Source organism: Pinus tabuliformis, chromosome 3_1, assembly GCF_031772625.1.
Source record: "Pinus tabuliformis cultivar Carrire ecotype Pingquan chromosome 3_1, CPIR1, whole genome shotgun sequence".
Taxonomy (NCBI): Eukaryota; Viridiplantae; Streptophyta; class Pinopsida; order Pinales; family Pinaceae; genus Pinus; species Pinus tabuliformis.
The window spans coordinates 386249092-386257236 of NC_142301.1; positions in this window are offsets into that span (position 1 = coordinate 386249092).

Below are 8145 nucleotides of genomic sequence, written 5' to 3' on the forward strand. Positions count from 1 at the left end.
TACTCTACGATGTTATTGGGAGCAACTGATACAAATACCTTGTATACTCACTAACTAGCCATTCAAAACATATATGGCCCATTTTGTGCAAGAAAGGTTTGGAGTACTATGACTAGCACCATAAACGTAACCAAAATATGGTTTAAGGGATGCCCAAATCTGCAAACCAGATGTAAACAAAATTAACAGAAACTATAGGAAACTCAGAAGGGAATACATTATAAACACACTCAACACACCTATATACAACATGGACACAGTGCATTGCACAAAAATTCAAGCATAGTATTTCTTAAGGTACAACCCATTCCTAGGTTGCGTCAAGGGAACTCCATCCAAATTCACAAGTTCATAGGCCCCTTTACCAAGAACACATTTGACAATGTATGGACCTAGCCACATTGGCTCGAACTTCCCTAATCCTAGTTTATCAGACTCTTGATCGTATAACAAGAAAAGGTATCCTTCTCAAAAGACACAAGACTTGACACTATTGTCATATTGTGCCTTGATATGTTTCTTATGGGCTTCATTAGCCATCATGGTATCACGTCGGGTTTCATCTAAGTGCACGAGATATAAGAGATGTTCCTGTTCTGGTTAAGTGGTGGGGAGGAGTTTGACAACAAGTTTCAACAACAAAATTTCACATTCAATTGCTAGCATTGCTTTCAAACCATAAACCAATTAGAATGGCGTGAACCTGGTAGCAGTCCTAATGGAGGTTCGATAAGCCCACAAGGCTGCATAAAGGATAAGATGCCAGTTTGATTTGTAGACCCTTATCTGATTTGTGGACCCCTATAATGTGTTGAAGCATCATTTTGAGAACTTTATTGATTGCCTCAACTTTCCCATTTGCCTAAGGGTAGTAGGGAGTGGAACTATGATGGTATATTACTAGCTTGGCAGTCAGTTCAGAGATCATGTGATTGTGAAAATGTTTTCCATGGTCTGTAACTACGAGTTGTGGAACACCAAACCATGTAATTACATGGTTGAAGAAAAATAGAGCAGTTGTTTCGATGGTATTATTATGTGTAGGCATTGCCTCAGCCCAGTTAGTATAATAGTGAATCGCTACAATGATATAACCATGCCCCCCCACCCCCCCTCGCCGAGTGAGGGTTAAATGTCATGAATGAAATGCCCCATTTCACAAATTGTCCAATGACGATAATCAGATGCAAAGGAGCGAGTGGAGCATGGGCCTTATGATTGTATATCTGGCATGCATGACACTTTTGGATGATAAGGATGCAGTCACGAAACATGGTAGGCCAAAAGTAACTGGCACATAGGATCTTATGTGCATTGGTGCAACTAGGCATATGACAATGACATGCCACTGAGTGGCATTCATATAAGACTTTCTTGGCCTCCTCATGAGTGAGGCACTTCCAAAATACCGTATCGATACCATGGCAATAAAGGGTGTCATTGTGATGTATTTTTTCACTTAATATCAGATACATTGTTGGTCTGAGTGATAGGTATCATACCAGAAAGTATGGGTTTGGATATATATGATAATGTCTCCATACCATGATTTAGATGTTAATATTACGAACAACGATTCAACAAGAATAGAATCACTAGTCGTTGTCTCATTTTCAACAGCAGGAAGGTCACAAATTAGCTCAAGAAAAACTAAGGATTTCTTCAAATTGGATTCGATGAATTCCAAATTGAACTCCTATAGGATGGAAATCCACTTGGAGTACTTGTCCCCTAATAGTTTTCGTGATAATATGTACATCATGGGGTTGCAATCTAAAAAAATCATAGTTTTGTGAAGTATTATATAATGGTGAAATCCCTGGACATCTTGGACAACTGTTAAAGCCAACTTTTTGACATGACTATACTTGACTTCAGTATCATTGATATTCCAGCTCAAGTAATAAATAGGATGTTAAGTTCCAACATCATCCTCCTAGACCAATACGATAGTGGTGGTAGTCATTGCAATGGCAAGGTATATGAAATAATCACGTTTGTTATCTAGGGGATATAACAAGGATGACTGAATTAGAACATATTTGAAGGCATCAAATTCCATTTGAGAAGTGTCGTCCCAATGGAAGGGAACCCCTTTCTTTAACAAGTGAGTAAATCCTTTGGTTAGTTCGACATAGTTGGGAATGAACGTTCGAAGAAAGTTAGCCTTCCCTTGGAGTCGTTGACGGTGAAGAAGGGAAGAAGGAGCAAGCAAATCCAAGATTTCCTACACATTCAATGGGTCAATATGAATTTGATGTTCAATACCAAAAAAATAATAAGTCAACCAAAAATTACACAAAACCACAGCTTTTTGGATTTAGTTAAATCATTTAATGTGTACATCGTAAAAATATTTCTTGAAGATGCATAGGGTGATCAACCCGATGTTTTGAATGAGCATAAAAATCATCCAAATATGATTGCACAATATGTTTGATGTCATGGAAGGTGTAATTCATTGCCCCAATAAATGTAGCCCCAACATTGTTCAATCCAAAAGGGAGTTTTTGATACACAAATATGTCATAGGGAAAACAAAATGTGGTTTTATGTTGCTCCACCGGGAGAATGCTGATTTGATTATAGCTACAGAAACCATCCATAAATGAAAAAATATCACAACCGACAGAGTCATCAACAATCTGGTCAATGAACAGGGTGGGATAATTGTCCTTTGAACAAGCATGATTGATGTGCTCATAATAAGAAAAAACAAAAATCGTTGCCTATTTATTCATCAGAAGAACAATGCTAGACACCAAATTCGTTAAAGGTATTGGGTAGATGAAACTAGCACATAGATGTTTTTCAACTTCGATTTTAATAACAACAAACTTCCTGGATGAACAGGATGAAGGTGCCACCAAACTAGTTTAGCATCAGGATACATCTTAATTTTATGCATAATTTTGTTCACATTGATACGTGGCATTTATTCATAAGACCAGGTGAAGAAATCTCTAAAATCCTAGAATAGGGATTTATAATTATGTATCTGATCAAGAGAGAAATACACATTGATATATAGATTCTCAACAATGCCAGGTTTGATCGAAATATTTAGAGGGACAGTCTCTTCAATGTTCGAAAATTTCTTCTTAGAATCAACATCATAGATTGATATAGAATTCGTAGAGAACTAAACAATATTGGGTCGATAAAGTTTACTAAGATTATCATCGTAGGAATATGGAAAGAAGGAATGATGATCATAATCATCCCATGAAATATCATTTGGCATCATGATCTCCATGATGTGTAGGTTTTAACCCCGTACATAAATTACCTACATACGAATTCTAAAACACAGAAAATAAACAATGCGAGAGCATAACACATAAAACACACATACACAAATATTTTTCCCTGGATCCCAAAATCAGGACTACCAGCTTGATTTTTCATTATATTTCTTTCAATGTTACAATACATATTTATACATGCTGAAGCATCTAATAACATGTACCGAAAACCATCGCATCCAAAACCATGGACCGAAAACCATCGTGTCCAAAACCATGTGCGAAAATCATGTACACAACCATAGGTAGGTCTGCCCAGCCTAACATAGCGTCCAAAACAAAAATTCTCCGTGGCGGTGCCCAAGACCCCATAGAGTGGGGTTACCTGCACCCTCAAACCCCCTGTGACTCCCCTCACTACACAATCGACGCAACGAATGGGGGGATCTGCCCCCCTTCTAACCCCCGGGTTAACTATGTGGGCTAGTCATGGAAAGAATATAACACAATCCACCATTCTCCCACTTGTTGTTTTCTTTCCACAGGGGGCCACAAGAGAGATTAGTCATTTATCCAGCACTACAATGCCCATTGTTTCTTTGCACCAAGAGAACTTCTCAGAGCTCACACATTTTGTCAATGCATCTACAGTATTCTTCAAAGTGTCCACCTTTACTAGCAACATCTTTTTGTCTTCTATCATATCCCTCACAAAGTGATACTGAACATCGATGTGCTTTTTCTTTGAATGGTATGCATGGTTCTTTGCCAAGAAAATTGCACTTTGGTTGTCACAGTCTATCCTTATAGCTCCCTGTACTAACCCCATATTTGAACACAATCTCTAAAACCAAACTTCTTCCTTGCTTGCATCAGTGGCTACCATGTATTCCGCCTCTATAATTGAAAGTGCCACTACAGATTGTTTCTTACTCATCCAACTGACTGCACCTCCAAATAGGTTAAACACATACCCACTTGTAGATCCTCTCTGATCCAGATATCCAGCCTAGTTTGCATCAACAAAGCCATGAATATCCAACACTCTGTCCAATCCTAGTCTTCCTTAGTATCACAAACCGTAAACACTTGTGCCACGCAAATACCTGAAAACTTGCTTCACTACTGTCCAGTGCTCCTTCTCTGGTTTTGACATAAACCTGCTCAATACTCCCACTACATGTGCAATGTCTGGTCTAGTACAAACCATCACATACATCAGGCTACTGACCGCACTTGCATATGGAACATGGGACATGTCCTCTTCCCCTTCTTGTGTCTTGGGACACTGTTCAGTAGATAACTTTACACTTATAGGAATAGGAACCTTCACCGGTTTACTATCCTACATATTAAACCTCTGCAATATTATCTCGACATACTTCCTCTGGTTTTACCAGAGCTTCCTCTTTGTCCAATCTCTTTTAATTTCTATGCCCAAAATATAGTTTGCAGCACCAAGATATTTCATGTCGAATTTGGAGGACAAATGGGTCTTCAAATCCTATATAATTTATTTTTCATTTCCAACTAGCAACATATCATCCACATACAAGGCTAGATAAATAACATAGTCACCAATTAATTTAAAATATAGAAAATGATATGCTTTGCTTCTCATGAAGCTAAGTTCCCATATGAATGTATGAAATTTCTGATACCACATTCTTGGTGATTGTTTTAAGCCATACAAAGACTTCTTTAACTTGCATATTAGTTCTTTCTTACCCTACACCACAAAGCCTTCAGGTTGCTTCATGTAGATCTCCTCTTCTAGATCCCCGTGAAGAAATGTTGTCTTCACGTCCATCTGTTCTACCTCAAAATCAAAAGAAGCAGCAACAGATAAAAGTAATCTAATATAAGTTACCTTGGCAACAGGAGAAATGATATCACCGAAATCAATTCCCAACACCTGGGAATAACCTTTTGCTGCCAACCGAGCTTTGTATTTCTCCACCATTCCTTCTGCATTTGTCTTCTTCTTGAACACCCATTTGCTGTCAATGGGTTTCCTTCTAGCCAGCAACTCCACGAAATCCAAAGCCTCATTTTTGTGCAAAGATTCCATTTCATCAATCATGGCCTCCTTCCAGAGTTTCCATCCTTTGAATTTATTGCTTCCTTCATAGTTCTAGGATCATCATCAGTAATAGATAAATAAAAATTTGAACAGAAAGTAGATGGACTATACCTTTCTGGCTGCCTTCTTTCTTTAACTGATCGTCTCACACCTGGAGTTTGTGGCTCTTCATCTTCTGATTCCCCCTCTTTCTGTAAAGTCTGATTCTTCCTCCTTTATCACAAACTATATCTTCTCAGGTTCCTTTGGTTGGGCTTCACGTTTAATAAAATCTTTCACCTCTCTGAACACCACATCTCGGCTTTACACAACCTTCATTGTTACTGGGTTCCAAAGCTTATAACCCTTTAAACCATCCTTATACCCAATAAAGATGCACTTTTCGGATTTATTATCCAACTTGGTTCGTTTCTCCTTTGGAACATGTACATATGCTTCACATCCAAATACCCTCAGATGTGAAAGAGAGGGTCTCTTACTAGTCCATACCTCTTGTGGATTCTTATCCTCCAACATTGATGAAGGTGATCTGTTCAGGTAACATGTTGTCTCCACTACCTCTGCCTAGAATACATGTCCTGACCTCGCACCACTGAGCATGCTTCTTGCCCTTTCCATCAACCTATTTTTCATTCTTTCTACAACTCCATTTTGTTGAGGTGTATATGGATAGTCTTCTACCGTGCTATACCACACTTCTTACAGAATTCTTCAAATTCCTTATTACAAAAATCTCCACCATTATTGGTCCTCAACACCATTATCTTCTTCTCTATCTGGCTTTCCACCAAAGCCTTAAATTCTTTAAACCTGTCAACGACTTTAGATTTATTCTTAAGAAAATATATCCATGTATTCCTTGAGAAGTCATCTATAAATGGTACATAGTACACAGACTTACCTAGTGATGGAACCTTCAAAGGTCCAAACACATCATTGTGCACAAGCTCTAATATATGTTTTTCCCTCTTACTACCAGAGGGGAAACTCAACCGATTCTACTTCCCATATACACAATTTTCACAGAAATCAAATTCCAAAGAGCTATTACTCATACCTTCCACCATACCTTTACCATGAAGTATTCGAAGGCCCTTCTCTCCAATATGTCCAAGCATTTGATGCCACAGCATGGTCTTCTCTCCTGAGACCACTAAATTTTCTACTCCACTTTCAGGAACCACAGAACTGTTGAACCCATCAACAACAGTGCTACCTTGCAACTTGTATAAAGTTCCAATCTGAAATCCCCGCATCAATACTAGTGCTCCCTGAACCATCTTGCAGGTATCCTTCTCAAACACTATTTTTACATCTGCATCATCCAGATTGCTTACATAAATCAGATTTATGGCCAATGCAGGAATATGTCAAACACCCGGAAGTGTTCTAACCCTTCCACCTTGCAACTTCAACTTTACTTTTCCATGACCAACGATTCTAGCCTTCCTATCATTCCCTAAGAAGACATCACCACCATCATATTTCTCATACTCACAGAACCACTCTCTATGGGCAGTGAAGTGAAAGGATGCACCTGAGTCAATCAGCCATGCCTCATGATCTACATGCGTACTTGAGGAAGCCAAGTACACATCCCCACCTTCAATTGAGGTGGTTTTCGCCTCTGTAGAAGGAGCATCATCAGATCCATTTCCTTTGTCAGGAGCTTTAGATTTAAAATCCCTTTTGTAGTGCCCTTCCTTTCCACATTTCCAACACACCATCTCTACAGGTTTTCTTGGAGATTTAGATCTCCCACTTGATGACTTTTTTTTGTTTCTATTCCGGGACCATCCTCTTACAGACAAGGCATCACCGTTCTGAATCTCCATATTTTTTTGTCTCATCTCCTCCGTTAGCAAGGATGAGAGTATTTCATCAAACTACAAGGAAGTTGCATTGCTACCTATTGCAATAACCAGACTATCCCACAAATCTGGTAGAGAACACAACAAACTAATGCACTTATCTTCATCTGAAGTTTTGATATCAACAGACGATAACTGACTTACCACAATATTAAACGCATTCAGATGCTCTGTCATTGAGTCTCCATCTTTCATCCTCAGGTTATATAGCTTTTTTTGTAGGAACAGTTTATTCACCAAAGAATTAGATTGGTACAAAGTTTCTAACTTGTCCCACAAAGCCTTCACCGTAGCTTCCCCTGATACATTCAACAATACTGAATCTGAGACACATAATCGTATTGTGCTCTTTACCTTTCAATCCAACTTCTTCCATTCTTCATTGGACACTTCCATTGGTTTAGTACCTAGATATACCACGATCCACTGATCTTTATCCACCAGCAGACCCTCCGTCTTGAGTTTCCACAACTCAAAACTCTTAAATTTCTTGATCTTTATCTTTCCACTACTTGCCATCTTCTTTCACCACCAGAATTGATCTCCCAGATCTCCCACCGAACAGGGTTTACCACAAGCCTGAGCGAAACCCATCAGCAACAAAGGTGTCCCCTTAAAGCCAAAACAACTCTGATACCAAAAATAGTTTTTACCCCCGTACAGAAATTACCTACATACGAATTCTAAAACACAAAAAATAAACAATGCGAGAGCATAACACATAAAACACATATACACAGAGATTTTCCCCTGGATCCCCAAACTGGGGCTACCAACTTGATTTTAAATCATATTCCTTTCAATGTTACAATACATGTTTATACATGCCGAAGAATCCAATACCATGGACCGAAAACCATCACGTCCAAAACCATGGACCAAAAACCATCGCGTCTAAAACCATGTGCAAAAATCATGCACACAACCATAGGTAGCTCTACCCAAC